General features: G+C 39.9%; 1 protein-coding gene and 1 non-coding gene across 2 annotated transcripts in view; both read right to left on the reverse strand.

Annotated features, from left to right (window-relative positions):
• ENPP2 (ectonucleotide pyrophosphatase/phosphodiesterase 2) overlaps positions 1-23,771 on the reverse strand; it is a 126,900-nt gene that overhangs the window by 91,836 nt on the left and 11,293 nt on the right. The gene's annotated exons all lie outside the window — the stretch shown is intronic.
• LOC128564158 (U1 spliceosomal RNA) lies at positions 7,860-8,021 on the reverse strand. Its single transcript, XR_008374028.1, has one exon. It is a non-coding gene; the product is annotated as a U1 spliceosomal RNA (small nuclear RNA).

Here is a 23,771-nt window from a genome sequence, read left to right on the forward strand (position 1 = left end):
CATTGTTACATCTTTCAATGACTTTAACTCATGTCATAAACTTTTATGCCTTATGTTTACTCCCCATGAAATCTAACCATAAGCCTCCAACACCAGAACAATCTCTGCCCTTTAGGAATATTTTGCAAATATTCATTAGTTCCTCCTATACACCAAGCACCCAAGCACTGTTCTGGGCTCCAACACTACGAAAGGAGCTAAGCCGGACATAGTCCCTGCCCCTTATATCAGTCTAATAGACACAGAAATAAATGTAAAATCTCAACTGTGGGAAACGCAGAAGGGTAGAAGTCAATCCTGCTGTGAGAACACAGAAGTCAGGTTACCTAGTAAGGGGGATCACAGAAGATCATGTGGAGTAAATGCCAATTGACCTGTGATTTCAAGGGTGGGCGAGAGTGAGAAAAAAGTTTAAGAGGAAAGAATTCAAGACAGAGGGGACAGAAGGTGTAGCAGTTCTGTGTGGCATAGAGGCAATACACATCCACTAGCAAAGAGGAGCTATTTTGACCAGTATGTACAGAGCAAAAATTAGTATGGTATGAATGAGATTGCAGGTTGGTAGAGGCTGGTCACAGGAGGGCCTCGTAGGTCACGTTCGATGGTATTGCCTTTTCCCTAAAAGCAATGGGAAGATCTTACAAGGCTTAAGCAGGTGGAGATTTAATCAGATTTTGAACCATTAATCTCTGCACCATGTAGATATGAATGGGGGATTTCAACATGAATACACTAGATAAGTTTAGAAACTCTGGCAGGAATTCGGATAAAAGATAGCTTGTGATGATCATGGGAAGGGAGAAAAGCAGGCAAGTTAGAAAAAAACTTGTTAATGAACTGGGTATGGGAGCCAAAGGGCAAGAAGGTGGTAAGGTGTAACTCTTGTATTAATAACTACCTAAACATGTGATGACCAAATATATAAAGTCACTTCTTAAATTTTTTTTTATTGTTAAATCATAGCTGTGTACATTAGTGCAATCAAGGAGAACAATGTGCTGGTTTCATATACAATCTGAAATATTCTCGTCAAACTGTTCAACGTAGTCTTCATGGCATTTTCTTAGTTATTGAATGTAGACATTTGTATTCTGCCTTTAGTAAGTTTCGCCTGTACGCATTCTAAGATGCACTGTAGGTGTGTCCCCACCTATTACCCTCCCTCCACCCTAACATCCCCCCTCCCCTCCCCTTCCTTGGCCCTTTCCTCATAGTCTTCTGCTATAGTTGGGTTATAGCCTTCATGTGAAAGCTATAATTTAGCTTCATAGTAGGGCTGAGTACATTGGATACTTTTTCTTCCATTCCTGAGATGCTTTGCTAAGAAGAATATGTTCCAGCTCCATCCATGTAAACATAAAAAGGTAAAGTCTCCATCTTTCTTTAAGGCTGCATAATATTCCATGGTATACATGTACCACAATTTGCTAGTCCATTCATGGGTCGATGGGCACTTGGGCTTCTTCCATGACTTAGCAATTATGAATTGGGCTGCAATAAACATTCTGGTACAGATTTCTTTGTTATATTGTGATTTTTGGTCTTCTGGGTATATACCCAGTAAAGGAATTATAGGATCGAATGGCAAGTCTATTTTTAGGTCTCTAAGTATTCTCCAAACATCCTTCCAGAAGGAACGTATTAGTGTGCATTCGCACCAGCAGTGTAGAAGTGTGCCCTTTTCTCCACATCCATGCCAACATCTCTGGTTCTGGGATTTCGTTATGTGGGCTACTCTTAATGGGGTTAGGTGATATCTCAAAGTAGTTTTGATTTGCATTTCTCTGATGATTAAGGATGATGAGCTTTTCTTCATGTGTTTGTAGATTGTGCATCTGTCTTCTTTAGAGAAGTTTCTCTTCAAGTTCCTTGCCCACGCTGAGATGGGATCACGTGTTCTTTTCTTGCTAATACGGTTGAGTTCTTTCTGGATTCTGGTTATTAGACCTTTATTGAAGGTATAACCTGCAAATATTTTCTCCCATTCTGAGGGCTGTCTTCCTGTTTTACTTACTATGTTCTTGGCTGTGCAGAAGCTTTTTAGTTTGATCAGGTCCCAGTAGTGTATTTTTGATACTGTTTCGATTGCCTGGGGAGTCCTCCACATAAAATATTCACCCAGGACGATTCCTTCAAGAGTTTTCCCTGAACTTTCTTCAAGTATTTTTATAGTTTCATGTCTTAAGTTTAAATCTTTTATCCACCGAGAGTCTATCTTAATGGTGAAAGGTGTGGGTCCAGTTTCAATCTTCTACAGGTTGCTAGCCAGTTCACCCAGCACCGTTTGTTAAATAGGGAATCTTTTCCCCACTGAATGTTTTTAATTGGCTTGTCAAAGATCAAATAACAGGGCGACACCTGTGGCTCAAAGATCAAATAACGGTAAATAGCTGGATTCATCTCTTGGTTCTCTATTCTGTTCCAGACATGTACTTCTCTGTTTTTGTGCCAGTACCAGGCTGTTTTGATCACGATCAATTTATAGTGCAGTCTCGGGTCTGGTAGAGTGATTCCTCCTGCTTTATTTTTATTGCTGAGTAATGTTTTGGCTATTTGAGGTTTTTTCTGATTCCATATAAAATGAAGTATTATTTTTTCAAGATATTTAAAATATGACAATGGAGCTTTAATAGGGATTGCATCAAAATTGTATATTGCTTTGGGTAGTATGGACATTTTAACAATGTTGATTCTTCCCAGCCACGAGCATGGTATGTTATTCCATTTGTTAACATCTTCAGCTATTTCTTTTCTTAAAGTTTCATAGTTCTCTTTGTAGAGATCTTTCATGTCCTTTGTTAGGTATACTCCCAAGTATTTCATCTTCTTTGGCACTACTATGAAAGGAATAGAGTCCTTGGCTGTTTTTTTGGCTTGGCTATTGTTGGCATATATAAGGCTACAGATTTATGGGTGTTGATTTTGTAGCCTGAGATATTGGTGTATTCCTTGATCACTTCTAAAAGTTTTGTAGTAGAATCGCTAGTGTTTTCCAGATCATATCATCTGTGAAGAGTGAAAGTTTGATCTATTCTGACCCTATGTGCATACCCTTGATCACCTTTTCTTCCCTAATTGCAATGCCTAAAACTTCCATTACAATGTTAAAGAGCAATGGAGACAATGGGCAACCTTGCCTGGTTCCTGATCTAAGTGGAAATGATTTCCATTTAACTCCATTCAATATGCTATTGGCTGTGGGTTTGCTGTAGATGGCCTCTATTAGTTTAAGAAATGTCCTTTCTATACCAATTTTCGTAAGTATTCTGATCATGAAGGGATGCTGGAAATTATCAAAAGCTTTTTCTGCATCAATTGAAAGAATCACATGGTCCTTATTTTTTAGTTTATGTGCCGTATTACATTTATATATTTACGTATATTGAACCAGCCTTGAGATCCTGGGATAAATCCCACTTGGTCGTGGTGTATAATTTTTTTGATGGGTTGTTGGATTCTGTCTGTTAGGATCTTATTGAGTATTTTAGCATCAATATTCATTAGTGATATCGGTCTATAATTTTCTTTTGTTGTTGGGTCTTTCCCTGATTTGGGGATCAAGGTGATGTTTGCTTCATAGAATGTGTTGGGTAATATTCCTTCTTTTTCTATATTTTGGAAGAGGTTTAGTAATACAGGTACTAGTTTTTCTTTAAAGGTTTGGTAGAATTCTGACATAAAGCCATCTGGTCCTGGGCTTTTCTTTTTAGGGAGATTTTGTATAGTTGATGCTATTTCAGAATTTGATATAGGCCTGTTCAACATTTCCACTTCATTTTGGCTAAGGCTTGATAGGTGGCGTAGTTCCAGGTATTGGTCATTTTCTCTCAGATTTTCATATTTCTGAGAGTAGAGTTTCTTGTAGTATTCATTAAAGATTTTTTTAATTTCTGAGGGATCTGTTGTTATTTCATCATTACCATTTCTGATTGATGAAATTAGAGATTTTACTCTTCATTCCTGGTTAGGTTGGCCAAACGTTTATCTATTTTATTGATCTTTTCAAAAAACCAACTTTTGGATTTATTGATCCGTTGTACAATTATTTTGTTTTCAATTTCATTTAATTCTGCTCTGATTTTGGTTATTTCTTTGCTTCTGCTGGGTTTGGGGTTGGAGTGTTCTTCCTTCTCCTGTTGCTTGAGATGTCCCATTAAGTTATTAACTTCCTCTCTTTCCGTTTTCTTGAGGAAGGCTTGCAGTGCTATAAATTTACCTATTAGGACTGCCTTTGCAGTATCCCAGAGGTTCTGGTAATTCACGTCTTGATTGTTGTTTTGTTCCAAAAATATGGTGATTTCCTTCTTAATCTCGTCTATAACCCATCTATCCTTCAACATAAGGTTGTTTAGCTTCCATGTTTTTGTATGGGTATGCAGGTTCCTGTTGTTATTGAGTTCAACTTTTATTCCATGATGGTCTGAAAAGATGCAAGGAATAATTTCTATTTTTTTAAATTTGCTGAGGTTACATTTGTGGCCTAGGACATGGTTGATTTTGGAGTATGTTCCATGGGCTGATGAGAAGAATGTGTATTCAGTTTTGTTGGGATGAAATGTTCTGTAAATGTCTTAAGTCCAGATGTTGAATGGTTAAGTTTAAATCTAAAATGTCTTTGCTTAGCTTCTTTTTGGAGGATCTATCCAGGACTGCTAAAGGGGTGTTAAAATCTCCAACTACTATGGAACTGGAGGAAATCAAGTTGTTCATGTCTGTTAGAGTTTCTCTTATAAATTGAGGTGCATTCTGGTTGGGTGCATAAATATTAATAATTGAAATCTCATCATATTGAGTATTACCTTTAACAAATATGAAGTGTCCATTCTTATCCTGCCTTATTTTGGTTGGTTTAAAGCCTATTGCTTCTGTGAATAGGATTGCAATGCCTGCTTTTATCTGCTTTCCATTTGCCTGGAGATTAGATGACCATCCCTTCACCTTGAGTCTCTATTTGTCCTTTAATGTAAGATGCAATTCTTGTATGCAGCAGATATCTGGCTTGAGTTTTTGTATCCAGTTAGCCAACCTATGCCTCTTTAGAGGACATTTTAAACCATTCACATTAATTGAGAATATTGATAAGCCTTTTGAGAGTCCGGTGGACATTTTTAATCCTTTTTCAACTGTGGATGTTAGACTTTTATGAAAATTTTCTGGGTGGGTTTACTTTTGTGGTGGAGGATTATGCTGGTCTTAATGAAGGATAGGTCTGAGAATATCCTGGAGATCTGGTTAAGTAATGGCAAATTTCTTCAACATGTGAATGTCATTAAAATATTTAATTTCTCCATCATAAATGAAACTCAATTTAGCTGGGTACAGGATCCTGGGTTGAAAGTTATTTTGTTTTAGGAGATGAAAAGTTGATGCCCATCCTCTTCTAGCTTGAAAGGTTTCAGCAGAGAGATCTACAGTTATTTAATATTCTTCCCCTTGTAGGTGATGATTTTCTTTCGTCTGGATGCTTTTAGAATTTTCTCCTTCAAATTAACTTTAGTGAAATTGATTATGATTTGTCTGGGGGATGTCTTATTTGGGTTGAGTCATGCTGGAGTTCTGAAACTGTCTGCTATCTAAATTTCAGAATCTCTTGGCATGTCTGGAAAGTTCTCTTTCATAATCATGGAGAAGAGAGTCTGTGCCTTGTGAAGCCACTTCGTCGCTTTTGGGGATCCCTATAAGCCGAATATTGGTTTTCTTCGAATTATCCCAGAGCTCTCTGAAAGAGTGATCTGTTTTTGCCCTCATTTCTCTTCCTCTTTGAGAGTTTGGGAGCGCTCTAAAGCTTTGTCTTCAATGTCAGAAATCCTTTCTTCTGCTTGCTCCATTCTTTTACTGAGGGATTCTACTGTGTTTTTCAGATATTTGAGGGACGCAACTTCTTGTCTCAATGTGTCAAAATCTTTGGTCATTTGGTCTTTAAATTTGTTGAATTCTTGAGATATCATTTGGGTTACTTCTTGGAATTCTTATTTGCTATCCAGATTGTGAATTCGATTTCTGACATCTCAGCTATTTGTTTGTGCATGGGATCTTGTGCTGTGTCTGCCCCATTGATCCTTGGGGGAGTTGATATACTCTGATTATTCATATTGCCAGAGTTTTTCTGTTGATTTCGCTTTATGATTTGTTTTCACCATTGCCCCTGGCCGTCCTCGGAGTTGGGGAGGTGTCTCTCCAAGATTAGACCTAGCGGGATCACTCTATTGTTGCTGGATCTTTGTAGGGAGTGACCCTGTGTAGTTCTCTGGGGCTGCCCCAGCCAGGGAGTTCTGGTTGTGGAAGCAATTCCGGAGTGTGACACACCCGGATCCAGCAATAAGGTGGGAGGTGGTGCGCACAATTCTGGCAGTGCCTGGTGCCCAGTGACTTTGGCACAGAAAGCCCAAGGCTCCAGCAGTCTCTGTCTAGGAGAAGGGCTCTGCACCGAGGCAGGGAGGGCTCCGGAGGGCACGCGGCTACCAGAGTCCCTGGCCAGATGAGTGGGCCGGTGTGAAGGCAGGGAGGGTACAGAAGGGAGGACGCAGGGTTGCACGGCTCCTGCATTTCCTGGTCAGGGCATGTGGAGGCTCAGTGGGCGCAGGTCGCTGGTTGGGTGTCGTGGCACAGCTCTTACGGAGGTCCGGGTAGCACCAAGCCCAGGAGTTTGAGGTTGCTATGAGCTGTGACACCATGGCACTCTACCCAGGGCAACAGCCCAAGCCTCCAATGTGCCAAAACTGGTCTCACTCTGCCCCTGAGGGTTAAGGCTGTAAGGCAGCTCAGTCCCCGCCTTTAGGCTACTCAGTCACTAGGTTACTAGCTCCCACCCGATCCGTGCTCTGCAACTCTGAGGGTGGAGCTTGCCAGGGCAGTTCTCTCACAATGGCTCCCTGTAGCCCACAGCCGAACACTATTAGCTCCACCCGGCTCAGCAGCTCAGCCTAGGGCCCTAGACAATGCCCAAAGTTCAACGCACTCTTGCTCAAGCTCTCCCCAAGGCCATTCAACTGAGTGCCAAGTCCAAAAACACTGAAACAGTTCACAGGTAAGGCCTTTCCGGTTTGCAGTCTCACTGCTTAGGGCTGCCAGTGGGATTAGGTTGATCAAACACACGCAACCACTTGCCAGTTTTCCACTGTATTTGTCCTCCTCTGGGGGTCCAGAAGTCCCTGTATCCTCAAAGGGATGATTATAGGCAGATCCCACTAGCCAGGGATGCCTGGAGTCTTATCTCCCCAGATTCACCATGCCTTGTTCCAGGGAAGCTATTACTCGGCTGCCATCTTGGATTGTTTGGCCCTTAAATTTTGATTGGATTATAAGAGATATGTATCTGTCATTAACATCCTAGAATTGGCTAACAGTTTTAAAACATTTGTCAATACTTCTAAAACTCATCAAAAGCAATTGAGTTAGAATAATGTTATAGGTCAGGTGCTTATGCTGTTAATCGTAGCTCTCTGGGAGGCTGAGGTGGGTGGATCACCTGAGCTCAGGAGTTCAAGACCATCCTGAGCAATAGTGAGACTAAAAATGGAAAAGCTAGCTGGGCATTGTGGGGGGCTCCTATAGTCCCAGTTACTCAGGAAGCGGAGGCAAGAGGATTGCTTGAGCCCAAGAGTTTGACGTTACTGTCAGCTATGACACCATGGCACTCTACCCAGGGTGACAGAATGAGACTCTGTCTCAAAAAATAATAATAATAATAATAATAATGTTCATGTTATATTGGACTTTAAACACTAAAATGTATGTATTCATAATTGAGATTTATAAAGCATTATCCCAGGAAATCACTCAGCTTTCTGCCTAACTCTAGCTTATAACATGTTAAGAATTAAAACATAATTTAACTGTTTCTTTTTTGTTGTTTTTTCTAGGGGAAAGCATGAACGCAGTCCCCCAGTAACACAAATTATGCAGCAAGTTTCCCACATTTGGGGAAATAGCAGGGGTCAGCACATCTGGAGTGCATGGATAAGCTTCGCCCTGGGAAAACCACCTTCGTGATCATGGTATCTCCCCTGCCAGATAAGTATATAATTTAAATGTTTCTTTCAACTACTCTGACACCTGCATGCTCCTCATCCAGGCAAATGGAAATGTCTGTAACAATCTGGATAGACGAGTCACCAGTGCATGTGGCAGCCCCATGAAGGTTTTCTTTTGGAGGTCATGAGTAGATAATGGGAGGGAACTTGTTTTACAAAAAATTTCACCATGAACGTGAAGACTCCTATCCCTCACCTGGCAGTCTCACAGAGGCAGGCTGAGAAGCTCAATTTAACTCCACTTGCAGATGAAGAAATGGAGGTCTAAGGAGTGAGTCTCCAAAATGGTAGAATGAGTGACTGAGCCAGGTCTAAAAACCCAGTCGTCTTCTGTGGCAGTGAGTCCCCTTTCCACTCCATCATAACTACATGAAGGCTTCCACTCCCCACACCCAAAACACATCTACTAAAAAAACAGTACACCCTCCCACCTTCACTGCTTTTTAGCAGAATCTGAAGACCAGTTTTTGTTCTACTATAATCTTTTACCTCTTGTTTCTCATCTGACACCATGTCTATAGATTCTAGTTAACAATTCAACTATTGCCAACATTTATCAGAGCTTGCTCAGTACCACAGGACTTAAATTACCTTCTTATGTGATAACTTTTGGATTCAGCCCTCACCTTCATTCTCCTGGACACACATTAGAAAGTCCTCTCATAACTGCTCTTCCTGTTTGCTCTCTTTGCTCCTTAGCCAAAATGCAAATCTGATGATTTCCCCCCTAAATTTAGAAGCTTTCAGTAGCTTCCTATCAAAACAGTTCTCAAAGTGTAATCCTTGGACAAGCAGGGTTAGAATCACCTGGAAACTCGTTAGAAATACCAGTCCTTGGAACCTATCTCACACCTACTAAATCAAAAACTCTGGGGGTGAAGCCCAGAATCTGTGTTTTAATAACCCCACCAGGTGATTCTGTTGCAAGTTTAAGAACCATTGACCTAGAGAATAAACTCCAACCTGCTCAGGCACATAGGACCCTAAATGAAAAATAATCTTCCTGTGTTCAAATCCCAGCTCTTCCACTGTTTAACTGTGAGGCCTTATATGACCTTTAGGCAAATTACTTCTCCATCTTAAAACTCAGTTTTCTCTAGCCGGGCATTGTGGCGGGCGCCTGTAGTCCCAGCTACTCCGGAGGCTGAAGCAAGAGAATCGCCTAAGTCCAGGAGTTGGAGGTTGCTGTGAGCTATGTGATGCCACAGCCCTCTATTGAGGGCAATAAAATGAGACTCTGTCTCTACAAAAAAAAAAAAAAAAAAAAAAAACTCAGTTTTCTCATCTGTATCCATCTCATAGAATTCTTGAGAGTATTACAAAAAATAATCCATGTAAATCACCTAACACAATGCCTAGCACAGACTAATGCTTAATAAATGTTAAGTTTTCTTAATCAGAGAACTATTTGCTGCTCCTTGATTGAGCTGTGCCTTTTCACACCTCCATTCCTTAATATGTGTAGTTACTTTCACCTAGAATGTCCTTCTCCACCTAATCTCCCTGACCAACTTCAATATACCTACGAAAATTCAAGCCAGGTACACTTTGCTATGAGGCCTTCCCAGTTTTTCCCTTCTCTCCACGTAGAACAAGGTGCTTTCTCTGCTGTGTTACCATATTGTCTGTGATTGCTTTTTAGGCAGCTCCATGCCTATGATCTCTCTGAAGGCATCCTCTCTGAAGGACGCCCGGCAGGACCAGGCACCCTTCCATCTCACAGGTTATAAGCCACCAAGAATCTTGAATTGTGGTCCATGCTTTCCCTCTAACTAGCTGTCTCTGCAAGCCCATGCTGCTTCCTCTGTAAAGTAGGGTTACTGAGCTAACTCAGTGGGTTTTAGCCCTTTTTTATCAATATTAAAACTTTGTTTGCAAATAAAAGCTCAAAATGAATACCAATGGGGGGGACCAGGATCCCATCTAACCAGCCACCTCCTAGGTCCTGGGGTACCTTCTCAGGAACCCAGAAAGTCAAGGAGTGCAATTTGTTAAAGCAAACAAACAAAACTCAATAGCTAAGTTAGTTTCATGATTTGAATACTGTTCTAGATCCAATCCTTTCCTTATAGTATTCAGACATCATCACACATACCAAAACCTGACCTCCCAGACCAAATCTTCCATTGATGATTGTCAGAAACTCACACTTCAGACAAGCCCTTCCTATTAGGAGTCCAGGATCATTTTTCACCCATGCTTTGCTCACACTATTTCCCAGTCATCTAGCCCTCCTCTTTCCTTTGATATCCTCCAAATCTTAGTCAATCCATAGCCTTCCCAAGTCTCAGCAACTTCAGGGAAGACCCCCTCACAACTGCAGCACCTCCTGCACCATTCTCATTTCAGGAACCTGGAGATTTATCTCTTGTGTCTCTAGGATTCTCTTTTATTTTGAGTATCTCTTGTTTCAGCAAAAAGAGCCCAATTTCCCAGAGAACAGAAGGAGAAAAAAAACATGTTACAGAGGTTAAGAGGGTGGCTTCTAAAGTCCAGCAGACTGAGTCTGGCCCTCTTGAGCATGAGATCCTGCTGAACTTCTCTAAAATATGGGCTTCTTTTAAAGAAATAATAATAGTTCTATCACCCAGGGTTAATATGAAGATACCATGGATGTTAAGCAAGTAGCTCAATGCTGACACATAAAAAACAAACAATAGCCATTACTATTATGTATACAGGAGGATAAAGTCTTCATCATTTGCTATCATGTTCTCAGCATCTTCCAAAATGCCTGGTAGTGATATAAGTTCTAGGAAAGTCCCTTTACTTATGGAGACATTACAGGTAGATTAAAATTAATAATGTTACACTCCACCCTTTTCACATTCTCCCTGACCTCATAAGAACATGAGCAGCCTTTATTTGGCAAAGGGTAGGATGAGTGTGGAAACATCTTTGAAGGACAGGTTGCAGTCACCATAATAAAGACCCTCTATTTCGACTGGAAAGTCCCAAGAAGTTGAGCTTCAACTCAACAAATGTGTTTGAACTCAAAACTAAAAGGAAGTCTATGCTGGGTACTGGAATGGTATCGTCACATGCTTACTAGCACAAATGGTACTCTCAGGGAGGAAGCAAAATTGCCATTTCTGTGATTCCCCTCACAATCAAACAACTGCTGGTGATATTCAACAAACAAGGCCTAGAAGGCAACTTCCTCTGCCTGGTTAAAGGCTGATACAAAAAAACCCTATAGTTTACATCATCATACTTGATGGTGAAAGACTGAATGCTTTTCTCCTAAAATCAGTAGTAAGACAAGAATGTTTTCTCCTGCCACTTTATTCAACATTATACTTTCAGTTAGTCAGAGTCATTAGGAAAATAAATGAATAATAAACAAATAAATGTCACCCAAATTTGAAAGGAAGAAATATACTTAAAACTATCTCCATTTACAGATGACATGATTTTGTATTTAGAAAAGCCTAATGAATCCACATCACACAAAATCTATTGAAACTAATTAATAAATCCTGTCTTGGCCATTTGGCTAAGATTAAGTGAAACTAACAAGTTGAGGAAGGTTACTTGACACAAGGAAAACACATAAAAAGCCAGTTGTATTTTTATACATTAACAATGAATAATCTAAAATGAAATTAAGAAAAATTATATTGATCATAGTATCAAAATTTCTACAATACTTAGGACTCAATTTAACAAAAGAAATGAGATTTGTACCCTAATACTTAGAAAGACCACTGACCTACTTTAAAGCAGAGCTAAGTAAATGGGAAGACCTCCATGTTCATGGATGGGGAGACACTGCTGTCAACATGGTAGGGAAGTACAAAGATGACCCACAAAATGGGAGAAAATATTTGCAAATAATGTATCAGATAAGGATCAAGTATTCAGCAATAACAAGACAAATAATACAGTATTTTGAAATGGTCAGATGATTGGAACAGATATTTTTCCAAAGAAGATATACAAATGGGCAATAAGGACATGAAAGTTGCTCAACATCGTTAGTCATTAGGAAAATGCAAGTCAAAACCAGGAAACGCCCCTTCATACCCACTAGGATGGCTACAATTAAAAAGACAGAAAATAAAAAGTATTAGAACGGATGTGGAAAAACAGATCGTAAAATGGTGCAGCCATTTTGGAAAACAGTTTGGCAATTCCTTAAAATGTTAAATCTAGGGTTACCCTTATGATCTAGAAATTCCACATTGATCTATTAATATATACCCAAGAGAAATTCAATGTATTTCCATAGGAAACTTGAATGCAAATGAGCACAGCAGCATTATCAACTAAAGAACAGATACACAAAATGGGGTATACCTATACAGTGCAGTATTATTATGCAATAAAAAGGAATAAAGTCCTGATACATATTACAACATTATGAACTTTGTACCAATACATGAGGCTGAGGGAGAGAAGCCACCACATATTGTAATGATCCTGTTTATATGAAACATCTAGAAGCCGCAAACCTGCAGAGGAGGAAAGTAGATTAGCAGTTGTCAGGTGAGAGCTGAGTGACACTGCCGAGTACAAGTGTTTGTTTCGGAGAGATGAAATGTTCTAAAATTACATAATGGAGTTGTTCGTACATCTCAGTGAATATATTAAAAAACCACTAAAATGTACAGTTTAAAAGAGTGAATTTTTGATATATAAATTATATCTTTAAAAAGATGCTATTTATTGATAACAAAAAAAGTTAGTGAGATTAGTTTTGCAGAGAAGCAAATTTCAAAACATCTGGATCTACAGAAAAGGAACATTAACCTGGATATTCAGTTCTCAGGTCTGTGCATTCTAAGGTGTTTCCAGTCACCCAAGTCATCCTCCGAAACTGACGATGAACAGGAAGACTGAAGTGTTTGAGTCATGCTGTGGACCTCTCTCCACCAACCCCTGTGTGATAAAACCTTCTATATCCTTGAAAATAGGAAGGACTCTTGGGACTTGGTAGAGCAATTCAGGCCGTCTCCCATACCTCTTTGATCAGTTTTCTGTTTCATTTTACTTTCAGATAAGACAGCCAAAACCAGAACCTACTTCTTGCCTACAGATCTCAAGGGTCTTGAATCTTAATGGCAGCAAACTGTAAACAGAGTTTGTAGGACAGTTGTGGAAATGTAAGAACAATTAGCCCTTGAGTTTGAAGAACACTTCTTTTAAAAGCAAATCCCTTTGAATTAGAGAGATGAAGACTTACTCACTCTTCCAACTTTGAAATCAATAAAACTAAAAACCTGTACACAGTAAGTACCACAGAGCTAAAGGACCCCCAAATAGGAGATCAAGATAGCTCCTGTGGCAGATGGGCATTTGACACAGTTTTGAATTATAGGTAGAGGCTTTTTTTCTAAGTAGGTAAAAAAGGGAAAGATATTGTAGGCAGAAGAAATTTCAGGAGCAAATACTAAAAACTTTCAGAAAAAGTGAAAGAGAAAGCAAAAAGCAAGTATGCGGTCATGATACCATCCCTGGCGTGGAGCTGACACTCTTTAAAGTGGTAACTAGTACTTAGTAAGCTTGCACTTAGCCAGGCAATGCACTAGGCATGTTTACATATATTACCTCATGTAATGTTCATGAAATCTTTACCACGTTATTATTGTCCACATATGAGAAAACAACCTCAAATATGTCAAACCACTTGCCCAATTTCAAGTACCTATTAAGTGAAGGTGTCATATTTTCTCCATGCTGTCCCAATGGGAATTACAAAACTGATATATAAGGAATAGGAATTTCTGGTGAGGCCCTAACTCAGTGGGTAGGGCGCCAGCCATATACACTGAGGCTGGCAGGTTCAAACCCGGCCCAGGCCTGCTAAACAATAATGACAAATGCAACAAAAAAATAGCTAGGCCTTTTTTTGGAGTCCCATAGGAGGCTGAGGCAAGAGAATCACTTAAGCCCAAAAGTTTGAGGTTGCTGTGAGCTGTGGTGCCACTGAGGGCGACAGCTTAAGATTCTGTCTAAATAAATAAATAAATAGATAAATAAATAAATGGAATAGGAATTTCAATGATCTGCTGGAAGAAACCTGAGTCTATTAAAAGAAAAGGATCTTACAAATGTTTGATGTGTCTTGATACCTGATAATGTTTCCTAATTGAGAAGGTAATAGAAGCCACAGATTAACCTCTATTCTAGGTTGACCTTGTTGTGACCCAAAAAGAGAAAATGTTGAAAAAGAGAAAGTAGCAGCACCTTGGTCATCATAGCCATGACATTTCAAAGTTCCTAAGAGTTCAGAGGAAATGCTGGTCATTATCAGACAATCAACATAAGCTTTGAAAAACCTGAGTTTAACAAATTCATATTAACAGTGGTTCAACCAGATTTAGTAAGCATCCACTGCAATGCTCACTGAAAGGTTACACTGTTCCAAGTACTATGTGGTATCAGGGATAGGAAGATAAAAGGCATATTGTAACTGGGAGATGGGGAAGTGTAGCTCCCTGGGGCTGTATAACAAAATATCATAAACTTGGCAGCTTACATATACACATCACAGAAATTTGCTTCTCACAATTCAGAAGGTTAAGACATCCCGGGCACCAGCATCTCTGGTGTCTGGAGAGGGCCCCACTTCCTCGGAGAAAGCTGTCTGCTCACTGTTTATATTATGAAAGGGACAAGGGTCTCTCTGAGGTCTCTTCTATAATGACACCGATCCATTGATGAAGCCTCCACCCTTATGTCCTAACAATCTCTCAATAGTCCCAACTTCCTAATATTATCATTCAATTTTTTTTTTACCACCTAGTGTGCATTAGGCATTGGGAACAAGGCCTCTGCTCCATGGATCTCACATTTTAGTGGGAGAAGAAATGTGATGTCAAGATAAGGAAAATGGAGCAGAGTAAGAGAACCAAGGAGTAATGGGAGGAGCTATTTGCAATCAAGCCACAACAACGGTCTCTCCAAAAGGTGATGTTTGAACAGAAACCTGGAAGAAGTGAAGGAAGAGCCAGGTATCTTAGAAAACCAGCAAGTACAAAGGCCCTGAGGTAGGAGCAGCCCAGTGTGTTCAGGGAGGCCAGTGTGGCTGGAGTGCAATGAGAGGAGCAGTAAGAGATGATGTTAAGGAGGCAATCTGGGTGCTGGTTCATGCACACCATAATGAAGGCTTCACGTTCCACATTGAACACAGTGCCAAGCCACTGGAGGGACCTGAGTCAGGCAGTGACAAGATGCCATTTATGTTTCAAGAGCCTCACTCTGACTGCTGCTCTGGGAATGGGTATTTAATGAGCACCCCATGACTGACTGTGCAGCCTGGATATTTTGCACAGGTGAGGAGACAAAGTCGATGTGACTGATTTTCTTAAATATTAACAGAGCAATGCAAGACAGATGAGTGTTATTTTGCATGTTTCCAAAGACAAAAGTAGATGTTAGAGAGAAAAATGTTTCATAATAAGAAAGATAAGGAAATGAGTTCTTTCATAAAAAATGAATTCACTGTCACTATTTAAGCAAAGGCTGGGTGATGCTAGTCAGGAATTCTTTTTTTTTAAATTTTATTATTAAATCATAGCTGTGTACATTAATGCAATCATGGGGCACCATACACTGGTTTTATAGACCATTTGACATATTTTCATCACACTGGTTAACATAGCCTTCCTGGCATTTTCTTAGTTATTGTGTTAAGACATTTATATTCTACATTTACTAAGTTTCACATGTACCCTTGTAAGATGCACCATAGATGTAATCCCACCAATCACCCTCCCTCCCTCTCTTCCCTCTCCCCCTTCCCCATATTCTTAGGTTATAACTGGGTTATAGCTTTCATATGAAAGCCATAAATTAGTTTCATAGTAGGGCTGAGTACATTGGAGACTTTTTCTTCCATTCTTTTTTTTATTATTATTATTAAATCAGAGCTGTGTACATTAATGCGATCATGGGGCACCATACACCGGTTTTATAGACCATTTGACACATTTTCATCACACTTGTTAACATAGCCTTCCTGGCATTTTCTTAGTTATTGTGTTAAGACATTTATATTCTACATTTATTAAGTTTCACATGTACCCTTGTAAGATGCACCGCAGGTGTAATCCCACCAATCACTCTCCCTCCACCCATCTTCCCCCATCCCTCCTCTCCCTCTCCCCCTTCCCCATATTCTTAGGTTATAACTGGTTTATAGCTTTCATATGAAAGCCATAAATTAGTTTCATAGTAGGGCTGAGTACATTGGATACTTTTTCTTCCATTCTTGAGATACTTTACTAAGAAGAATATGTTCCAGCTCCATCCATGTAACATGAAAGAGGTAAAGTCTCCATCTTTCTTTAAGGCTGCATAATATTCCATGGTGTACATATACCACAATTTATTAATCCACTCATGGATTGATGAGCACTTGGGCTTTTTCCATGACTTAGCAATTATGAATTGGGCTGCAATAAACATTCTAGTGCAAGTATCTTTGTTCTAATGTGATTTTTGGTCTTCTGGGTACATTTATAAAGTACCTAAATTCAGGGGAAGATTGGCTGCTCAACATCTAAGCTCCTTTCCAACTCTAGCCATCTACTATTTTTCTTTCTTCTTTAAACTCTGTTAGGGAGTTGATTTCTCTCTTTGTAATGACCAGAAAAAGAGCTATTCAGATTAAACAGTCAGAATTTGGTTTTATATTTTTCTGAATAAATTGAAAGGAAAGATAATGAATGTTGTACTCACCTTGTCCTCACTATTTCATCCCCTGAAGGAGAGAAAGAGAGAGAGTTGGTGTGCACAATTTAATTTATGCCAATTACAGGGATGACTTGTCAAGGCTAAGCTAAGAAAAACAAAATACCTTTCACCAAATCCTTTCATAGACTTAAACAATGAGTCTATCATTGCCTAAGAGGCAAAGCAATGTTGGGTTGATCAAGAACACAGGCATGAGTTGAGCTGACCTTACATTGCCTCTCCAACACTTACAGGTCTCCCCTAATCCTTTATAAACAGAGAGTCACTGCATACTTGAAATCCAATTGCCTCAGATTGCCACCAGAGTATTATGCAAGAGAATGTAGATGTTCTGGATCTTGCATTGTCCCGCTAAGCTTCCGCTGCTGTTTTGAGAGATGTTATACAACTTACAAATTACTAAAATCCTGGGCTCCTGGAGTTGGTTAGAAGCATGACTTGGACACTCCCCAGCTCTGTGGCCTTGATCGAGTTAGAAATCCTCTCTGGATTTCCATTTCTTTGTGTGTAAGTGAGAATAATTGCAGCACCTTCCTTGGAGGGTTACTGGGGGGATTAAACAAAGTAATCATGCAGTATTAATTGGTAATAATAACAGCCCGGGCACTTTTCTAGGCGTAAAAGATTCCAGCAACTAACAAAAATCTAATTATAGTTAATAATAACAGAATGTGGCAGATACTGCACAGAAATGATCTCCCTGAATTCTCTCAGTGATTCAGTGATCTTGCAAAATACACATTGGTTTCTCTTTTTTTTTTAACAGAGGATCACAGAATTTTAAGTAACTGATCCAAGTTCACATGCCCAGCAAGAGACAGAGCTGTCATTCAAACTCATATCTACCTAACTAGCATCTAGCTTCTAGGTGTTTCTTGCTATAGCTCTTGATACTGTGCTACATGTAGTTTTATTACTTTTAAAAGAAACTCCACCAATCTCTCCTTTGAAGAGAAGTGGAGGGGGTTTTATCCAGTCCCTTTAACAATTCAGAAGCAGAACAGATTCTGCAAAGGACAGTTTCGCGTTTTGCTACCAGCTGCAGGTCAGAGCCATTGTACCCGCACTCACCCTTTGTGTCATCTGACTGATATAGCTGGTTGTGCATGCCGTCTAAGTTTGGGGTTGGGTAAATCTCGGTCACAGACTTGTAGATTGTGGCTTCATGTGACAAAATATTTTGCAAATAATGCTGTTTTTCTTCTTTTCCCAGTCTTTCCTCCCTTTCTGCAGCTGTGTCCCTTTCTTCCAAAAAATTGATTAAAATTGTGAAACCCTTATTTTTGCAATTAATCACAAGGGACCTTGTCATTGACAATGGCCCAGTTGTTTCACCCAACTACAACACAGTTGCTGAGGCATCAGTGCTAAGAACAAGGCTTACAGGCTGACAGAGCTGGGTTGGTCTCTCTGTCCTGGCTCCTCTCATAGCAGTCATCACATTCTAATCATCCTGGCACGGAGCATAGGATGGGAGCCTACCACTTGCAGAACATTTAAATGGGATTTAGCAGCTGGACATGGTGGCTCATGCCTGTAATATCAGCACTCTGGGAGGCAGAAGCTGGAGGATTGCTTGAGGTCAAGAGTTCAAGACCAGGCCGGGCGTGGTGGCTCACGCCTGTAGTCCCAGCGCTGTAAGAGGCCGAGGTGGGTGGATTACCTGAGCTCAGAGGTTCGAGACCAGTATGAATAGCAGTGAGCCAGAGTAAGACCCTGTCTCTACTAACATCAAAAACAGCCGGACGTTGTGGTGGGCGTCTGTAGTCCCAGCTACTGGGGAGGAAGGGTACAGAGCATCGCCAGAGGAAGAAGATTTAAAAAAAGAAGAAAGAAAATGAACCAAGAAAAAGGAGTACTTCAAATGAAGAAGAATGAACAAGCAAGCTGAAATTAAAAAAAAAAAATTAAAAAAAATTAAAAAAGTTCAATACCAGCCTGAGCAAAGCAAAACTCCCCATCTTTACTAAAAATAGAAAAATTAAAGTAGCTAGATATGGTATGCCTGTAGTCCCAGCTACTCAGGAGGCTGAGGCAGGAAGATTGCTCAAGCCCAAGGGTTTGAGGTTGCCAGGGCACTCCGGCTTGGGTGACGGAATGAGACTATCTCAAAAAAAAAAAAAAAAAAAGGATTTATTATTCATTCATTTATTCAATCATTTATGTAGCAAACATTTTATTGAGAACAAACCATGTTCCAGGCACTTTTTTAGGCAAAAAAGATTCCAACAACTAATAAAAGAACACAAATACCTGTTCACAAAACTGACATATTATTGGATAGAAAAAGACATGAAATACTATACAAATGTATCAATCACTGATAAGAGGCATGAATAAAGAATACAACAGATGAGAATAATGAGAAAACCCAATTAGTTCTTGAACGACACAAATAAGGCAGTTAGAATTATTCTATTTTACAGATGAAGGGTTTGAATTTGCCCAAACTCACCCCATCCATGATAGAACAGGAATTTGCTGTATCCTGATAATAACAATGACAAATACAACAACCATGCTTATAATAGTGACCATTTATTCAGATAATTATAGAATTGCATGAAATAGTTATATAATCTCATTTCATGAGTGAAGAAATCAAGACTCAGAAAGATGAGATGATTTGATTAAGGTCAGTGGTAGAGCAAGGGTTCAAACCTGATCTGAATGGTTCAAAATCCATGATTTTTCCACTATACCAGGCCTCCTCTGCTGAGTTTGTTATAATTGGAAATTCTTCTTACTAAACTGAAAATTCCTCGAGGACAGGGATTGCATCTCCATCATCACCAGAAAGTTCTATAACATCTGCCATAGCAACTGTTGAATTTTCTGTATCCAAACCAGCCTCATTCCCCAGACAGACAGAAAGCAAAATATATGAGAAGAGGGCTGCCAATTCTAACTTTCAGATCTTCCAATCCTTCCCTGGTAGTGAGTTGCAACATGTAATTAGCACTGCAATCAATGCTACTCTTAAACACCAGAGTGCTGAATGACTCTCAGAGTCCAAGATGCAACAGCAACTTGCTAACATCGGCCTAATCTCTCCAAAGTATCCAAATTCCCAAACCAACTTGTGACCTGGGCAGACTTGTTTGCCTCTTTATTAGACTCGTGTTTATCTAGGAATGAAAGGAATCAACAAGTGGGATGTGCATGCCCTGCATTTCAATGAGAGCCTAACCCTATGGTGTGAAGGGGGCATTGTGATGAAGTTGAAGAGCTTGCTGGACTCTTACTGCACTTCCCCAGCTCAGCTCACAATGCTTTTCTCAACCTTCCTTAGCATCATCCGTGCTCACAGCTGTGCAGTAGTGTTTGGGCTTTACACATTTACATATATATCACAGTAAATGACCAGAATGCATGAATGAATGAATGATTTTTTTGTCTTATTGTTGTCTAACTTGCTTTATAGGGACATAGCATAGCTAACTATAAAAGTTTCAAGAGTGAGTTTAATTCTTTTTTTAAGATTTAGTAAGTAGACAGTTCTTAGAATCAGGTAAACCTAGGTTTGAGCTTCAGCATGCCACTTTACTAGCTGGCTGAGTTTGGAAAATCTAATGCCTTCAACTTCACCAGGACTTCAGTTCTCAATTCAGAGGCCTTCCCCACACCTGCACCCCTCCCTCCAACTTCCTTCTCTCTCTCCACATGCTGAAGCCCTGCAGGGCTTAGCTGCCCACATCTCACCTCCCACTGGACTGCAAGTTCCTTAAATCCCTGGAGCTTAGCACTGTGCCTGACACATAGGGACATTCAATTAACTCTGGTTGAATAAATTAACCAAAGAAGAGTATGCTGAAGAAAACACAAGGACAATGAACCCAGAGTGGAGGGATGAGGCAGCTTTCTTTACTCCTTAACGTGGCAGCAAAGCTGCTGGGGCCTTCCTCTCCTTTCCTCCCCAGCTTGGGCCCCCAACCCCAGAGTAATCAAGAATTCTCTGGATTCTAGAGGAGTGCTAAGCCCCAATCCTTTAAAAGAGAAAAAAAGAGGCCATTTTCTTACTTTTGTTCCTGGCACCCGAAACATGATGGGAATATTGCAAAACCCTGCTGGTGACATCCACACACGTTTTTGCCACTTTGCTTGCAAAGCCTCCAGGCATCTTAGCTGTGACTTTGGTTCTATCATATTGACTAACCGTTGAAAGGGTCATGGACACTGTCTAAAGACTTCTATCCCCATCCCTCTCAGGGAATAGCCTTTCTCCTAAACACTTCAAAAGAACGTTCTTATATGCTTCATATACTCTACATACAGATTTTACTCCTAGTGATCCCATATAGAAAATATGTTTTGGAGAGTGAGGAATGCTGATAAAAGCTGATTATTTTTCTTGTTTTTGCCTAAGGAGCAAATTATACATGGAGATATTTCTGAGGAAAACTATCTTCTCTTGTATTACTTAGGAAGGTCATTCTCTGTAGATTCTCTGAAACTACATTTTCAGTCAATCTAGAGCCCCTGGAAGTGGTATGGGGATCGTAAGTATCAAGAGTAACAGTAATAAGAGGTGTGGGGTCCGGCGAGCCCTGGATGAACAGCCCGGAACATCTCACAACAAACCTTTCCAAGGCAAATGTGGCCAGCCAGCGGACTAGGACATGTGGTCAGGCCAAAGTCACCTCTCATAAGGAAGCAGGAAAGGCAACCTTTCTAGCAGTCGTCCCACAGGGAGGGGTCACAGTGTTCTGGGACCTCCCTGGTTACAGGCTCTGATGGCTGACCATGGGAGATGCTTTTGCTTGCGATCTTTCCACACTCTTTGTTTTCACTCCCATACACTATGTATTTTGAAAAGTGACTTAAATTAAAAATAATAAATATCTCATGGGCCATGTGTAATTTCTTTTTATATATGACCTCACTTAAATATGGCAGCAATCACATAAATGGGTACTGTTATTATCTGTAATTTATTGGGTTAGAAACTAAAATACAGGCAAATTAAGTGGTAGAGCTAGGAGGTAAAACAGTGTAGTTTCAGAAACCGAACGCTTAACCACCATGCCAGAGCATCTGTCTTGTCTTAAAATGCATGGGAATTAATAAGAAATCAAATCAGTGTCCCCCACTGTTCAATTCCTTCAAGACAAATGTAATCAACAGTCAGCCTCTTGGATCAGGAGTAGTGCGAGCAGCTTTGGAATCCAATAGCTTGGTTTGAAGTCTAAATGTTGCGCAGCCTGTCTCGAGTTATCAAAAATCCTCAGGCCTCCACTTGTTTTATTCTAAAACTGGGAGTAAGAATAACTTTTTTCAAAGGGTGGTCTTAAGCTGAGGTAGGCAAAATTTCTGTAAAGAGCCAGAAAATACATATGTTAGGTCTTTGCTGCTGTACAACAATCCGTTATGACAACTCAACTGGCTGTTGCAAGTCAAGGTAGCCACTAACAATATAGAAACAAATGGAGGTGGCGCTGTTCCAACAAAATTGTATGCACAAAAACAGATGTGGCAGCTGCTCAGTAAGGAAGCAATCCACAGAGTGAAGAGATAACCTGTGGAAATACTCACAGAAAATATTTGCAAACTACATATGTGATAAGAAGCTAATTATACCCAAAATATACAAGGAACTCAACTCAATGGCAAGAAAACCTAATTAAGGCCAGGCACTGTGGCTCACACACTACCACTCTGGGAGTTGATGGTGGGTGGATTGCTTGAGGTCAGAATTTTGAGATCAGCCTGAGCAAGACCAAGACCCCATCTCTAGAAATAGCTGGGCATTGTGGCAGGTGCCTGTAGTCCCAGCTACTCAGGAGGTCGAGGCAAGAGAATCACTTGAGTCCAAGAGTTTGAGGGTGCTGTGAGCTAAGACACCGTAGCACTCTACCCAGGGAGACAAAGTGAGACTCTGTCTAAAAAATAAATAAATAAGAAGAAAAGAAAACTTGATTTAAAAAATGGACAAAAGACATGAATAAACATCTCTCAAAAGAAGACATACAAAAGGCCAATGGGTATATGTAAAGATACTCAACATCACTAATCATCAAGGAAATGCAAATTAAAACCACAATGAGACCTCACCTCCCACCTGTTAGAATGGCTACTATCAAAAAGATGAAAGATAGCAAGGGTTGATGAGGACATGGAAAAATGAAAATCCTTGTATATTATTAGTAGGAACATACATAGGTTCGGGCATTAAGGAAAACAATGTGGGGGGTTTCAAAAATTTGAAAATGATGATGATCATGGCAACTCCATGTATGATCTGGCAACTCCACTGTGGGGTATATAGCCAAAGGAAATGAATTCAGTATTTTGAAGAGATATCTGCAGTTTTATGTTCACTGCAGCATTATTAACATTAGCCAAGATATCCAATCTATTTAAGCCTCCAACAACAGACAAATGGGTAAAGAAAATGTGGCATATGTAACAATTATATAACAATAGAATACTATTTGGCCTTTAAAAAGGAGTTCCTGTCATTTGCAATGATATGAATGAACCAAGAGAACATAATGCCTAGTGAAATAAGCCAGGAACAGAAAGACAAATATTGCGTGATCTCATCTATACGTGTAATCTAAAAACAATTGAACTTCTAGAAACAGAGAGTAGAATAGGTTACAGAGGCTGAGGGTGAGGGGAAGGGGAGATGATGGCCAAAGAATACAAAGTGTTAGTTATGCAGGAAGAGAAAGTTCTGGAGATGTGTTGTACAGCATGGTGACCAGTTCATGACAATGAATTGCATACTTGAAAATTCCTCAGACAATGGGTTTCAAATGTTCTCATCACCAATGATAAACATGTGAGGTGATGGATAGGTTCACTAGCTTGTTTTAATCATTCCACAATCTATACACATGTCAAAACAGCACATTGTACCTCATACATATATATAATTTTTCATTTGTCAATCAAATAAATAATATAAAACTGTATAAATAGATAAACTATTCAGAGTTTAGACCAGTAAATCATGCAATTCCAAAACAGCAACATCAGCATCCTCTGGGAACTAGTTAGAAATGCAAATTTTCAGCCCACACCAGAGCTACAGAG

This window comes from Nycticebus coucang, chromosome 13, assembly GCF_027406575.1.
Source record: "Nycticebus coucang isolate mNycCou1 chromosome 13, mNycCou1.pri, whole genome shotgun sequence".
Lineage (NCBI taxonomy): Eukaryota > Metazoa > Chordata > Mammalia > Primates > Lorisidae > Nycticebus > Nycticebus coucang.